This window comes from Penaeus chinensis, chromosome 4 (genome assembly GCF_019202785.1).
Source record: "Penaeus chinensis breed Huanghai No. 1 chromosome 4, ASM1920278v2, whole genome shotgun sequence".
NCBI lineage: Eukaryota > Metazoa > Arthropoda > Malacostraca > Decapoda > Penaeidae > Penaeus > Penaeus chinensis.
This window is the reverse complement of record NC_061822.1, coordinates 39,033,180-39,037,323: the sequence shown is the minus strand read 5'-3', so window position 1 is coordinate 39,037,323 and position 4,144 is coordinate 39,033,180. Positions and strand designations below refer to the sequence as shown.

The following is a 4,144-nucleotide window of genomic DNA, read 5'->3' as shown; positions in this document are numbered from 1 at the left end:
CCAGCCCCCTCTCCCCTTCCCCTCCACTGAGCTCCTTTCCCTGCCCCCACCCCTTCCTTCATCCTCAATTCCCCTCTGACTTTAGCCTTCGCCTTTTCGGTTTCATTTTTCTTTCTTTTTATATCATATTTTTTTTCCTCTTTTCTTTGTGCTTACTTCGGCTGAAACGGCATCTTCTACATCGACTCCTACATGAATCTGATCCTATATAAGGCTATCTTATCGCAGGACGAACAGCATGGAAAGGACAACGAAAACGAAGGAAGAAAGAAGAAACTGAGAAGGAGGAGGAGGAGGAGGAGGAGGTGGAAGAGGAGGGCCTGAAGACGTCTTCTAGATGACGGAATCTCGGTTCTCGTCAGGCTTGTTTGTCCTTCGGCGCCGACAAGTGCAGCAGACACATTGCGGGTGCCTCTTGAGCCCGCGAGGGAAAGGGGACTGGGATGGGGGAAAGGGGACTGGGATGGGGGAAAGGGGCAAGGGAGAGGGGAAAAGGGTAAGAGGAAGAGAGGAAGGGATAGAAGGAAGGGAGAAGGGAGAAGGGAGAAGGGAGAACGGGGAAGGGGAGAAGAAAGGGGTAGCAGGAAGGGAGAAGGGAGAAGGGAGAAGGGAGAAGAGAAAGGGAAAGAAGTAAGAAGAAAAGAGGAAAGGAAGAGTTAAGTGGGAACAAAAAGATGGGAAAACAAAGGGGAAAAGAAAAGGATGAAGCAAGAGTCATTGGAAAAGGAGAAAATGGAAGAGAAAGAGAAAATAAATCCCGTACGAAAACAAAGCAAGAGAGAGGAGAAGACACCTGCGAGTGAGCAATATACACAAGCACTAAAATGGGGAAAGCAAAACTGACGATAACGATGATGATAAACGGAACTTATTCGTCTAATAATTTTTTTTACGGCACCATTACAGAGACTGAAGGGGAGAATCAGAGAAAAGAAAGAAAAAAAGAAAGAAAGGGAGACAGAGAGAAAAATAAAAGAAAGAAAGAGAGACAGAGAAAAGAAAAGAAAAGAAAGAAAGGGAGACATAGAGAAAAGAAAGAAAGAAAGGGAGACAGAGAAAATAGAGAGAGAGAGAAAGAAGAAACGGAAGGAATCAAGAGATGTTACAGACAGTGATAGACACACGCAATCATTAGGGTGACAACAGGAGAGTTAACAGAACCGGATGGGGATACGGAATAATGGCAGAGTCAGAAAGGCGGTGTTTGGGAGGAGGAGGAGGAGGAGGAGGAGGAGGAGGAGGAGGAGGAGGAGGAGGAGGAGGAAGAGGAGGAGGAGGAAGAGGAGGAAGAAGAGGAAGAAGAGGAAGAGGAGGAAGAAGAGGAAGAGGAGGAGGAGGAGATGGAGGAGGAGATGGAGGAGGAGGAGGAAGAAGAGGAAGAGGAGGAGGAGGAGGAGGAGATGGAGGAGGAGGAGGAGGAGGAGGAGGAGGAGGAGGAGGAGGAGGAGGAGGAAGAGGAGGAAGAAGAGGAAGAAGAGGAAGAGGAGGAGGAGGAGGAGGAGGAGGAGGAGGAGATGGAGGAGGAGGAGGAGGAGGAAGAAGAGGAAGAAGAGGAAGAGGAGGAAGAAGAGGAGGAGGAGGAGGAGGAGGAGGAGATGGAGGAGGAGGAGGAGAAGGAGAAGGAGGAGGAGGAGGAGGAGGAGGAGGAGGAGGAGATTAAGGCGGAGGAGGTTGAGGAGAAGGAGGAGGAGGACGGAGGGAGGAGGAGGAGGAGGGGGAGAAAGGGGAGCGAGAGAAAGGACGAAGAACACTGACCGGAAGTGGTTAGACTATGTACCCCCCCCCCCCCGTGGTCCCCCACCACCTCTGGTACACCCGGGTTGAGCAGAACCACGCTGGCAACCGTACGGAAACAAACTCAACACATCTGATATTTCAATAAAATGGAAGGCAAAAAAGAAAAAGAAGAGAAACACTTTCGGAAAGACTTGTCACTCTCGCTCGTGAGCATCAAAACCTTCTCCTCGCTGGCCAGCTGCCATACGCCCTCTCCCCTCCCCTGCCTTACTCCCCCCCTTCCCCTCCCTCCCCTACCTCCCCTCCCCCCCCCCCCCACCAAGTCCTGTACCCCTGGGTCCGCCACGCCCTTCTCGCGTCCCCGCTGCCCAATGGGTATTCCCTCCCCCCCACTCCCTCCCGACCCCTTAGACCCACTCCCTCCCGACCCCTTAGACCCACTCCCTCCCGACCCCTTAGACCCACTCCCTCCCGACCCCTTAGACCCACTCCACCTCTCCCCTTAACTCCTTTCTCACCCCCCCCCCCTCAGCCCCTCCCATCCCCATACACAAACATGAAAAGGAATTCAAAAGCAAACTAATAATAATAATAATAGTAATAATAATAATAGTAATAATAGTAATAATAATGATAATAATTAATCAACACGAACTGACCTCTACAAAAGTCCCATAAAATATAACAATAACCACATAAGCAAAATAGAAAATAAGAACATGAAATTCAAAATTATGAAACCAAACCAAACTTCATTGTCGCGGGCGTGTACACCGGCGGTGGGCGTGCCGAGGGGTACGATCGCAACCAGGTCGAGGGCGTGGTGGGGCTACTTAGTCTAAACTTAACGCCCATCATGCCTCGACACTGCACAGTAATCTCGCCCGCATGCCAGGCGTTCCTCGCGACGGGCTGAGTCTCGCGGCGGGATCGAATTCTTCACAAAAACGAAATACTTGAACCTCTCATTTTTTTGGTATAAATACTTGCGCATCAGCTAATTAAAATTCATTTCGTGTGAAAAACAATGAAGAGGCATAGTTCTACTGGAGTAATTAGGGTTCATTATGAGCCCGAGATGAATGGATGCTTATCTGAGGTAAGGCACACAACGTGAGTATTTACATTTATACAAAAAAAGGAAATGAATGAAAAAGTAAAATATATATATAAAAATAAACTACATAAAAATGAAATGAAATATTCAACGAAAAAGAAGAAAATACAAGCTATAATGTTTCAGTTTTAGTTACGACTTCGAAACCGGTATCGAAACCTGTTGCCGTTTCATGCACGCCCGGCAGATGCAGTCAGCCGCCAGCCGTCAGCATGAGCAGGTGCGACGGTTTCCGGAAGAACGGTTGTGGCAAAAGCAGCCGAGCAAGCGAGGAACCAAGGAACCGCGTGTTGCAAGAGCGTGCAACGTGCAATCCATTCCCTCCACGCGGCCCAGAGATGAACCGCGTGGACATGCCGTTGTTGAGTTGATCATTTCATCGAAGCAGTCTTCCTGAAGAGCAGGATGTGGCTGCGCGATCCTCCCATGGGATAGGATGCTGGATGAGGGAAGGGAGGGAAGGGAGGGAAGGGAGGGAAGGGAGGAGAGGGATAAGAAAGCGGGAGGGGCGGGGAGACCTCTTGGTGACGTCATTATGGTTGATGTGGCTAAAGTAATGACCTCGGCTGCGACCTATAACATTTTTATTGACCTGGGAAAGGCGTAGGGGGGAAAAAAATTGTTGTCGTCCGTGGCTGTGAAAAACTACGGCATAGAAGGCTAACCACAAACTGCTTCCAAGACGCTTAAGACTCATTAGCTAAATCTAGAGAAGAGAGTGAAAGGGAAAAAAAATGTCGCCTCAGAAATGTCTTTCTCCTGCTCTTTCTTTTCACTCCTCTTCGTTATCTTTTTAACCTTTGTTACTTAGCGTTCAGAAGGACATCTACAAGAGCACTGCGTTTTTATATTACAGAATTATCTTCTTTTTTTCTTCTACCCACTTCATAATGAACGCAAATTCGGATAAAAAAATTCTGTAAAGTCTTTTTCAGTCACAATTTACAGCCCAGAGGTAGGTAGTAATTAAAGAGAGAAAACAAAAATGAAAGAGAAGGATAATTAAGATTGTTAAAAAAAAAAGAGGAAAGAAGAAACCAAGACAAAGAAAAAAAAAATAAAAAAAGACGAAAAAAGCAAGACGAAAAAAAAGAGGCTCGAAAGAGTGAGAGCGAGCGAGCGAATGCAGCCAGAAGGTGCCAGCCAGACCCTGAGCCCTTCGGTGGCACTGTCAGCGAGGCGAGGTAATAAAGACGCCCAAGAAACCTGGCACTCGTCACGCCCGCGCCTCGGCTGTTTAGACGTTGCGGGCGGAAGTGGCGATGAGGCTATGATGACTTGTGGTTACTT

The 4,144-nt window shown here is 48.2% G+C and overlaps 1 protein-coding gene across 2 annotated transcripts in view; it reads right to left on the bottom strand.

Moving 5' to 3' along the window:
- The window catches only part of LOC125046266 (protein sax-3-like), a 263,562-nt gene that overhangs the window by 78,261 nt on the left and 181,157 nt on the right, over positions 1–4,144 (bottom strand). The gene's annotated exons all lie outside the window — the stretch shown is intronic.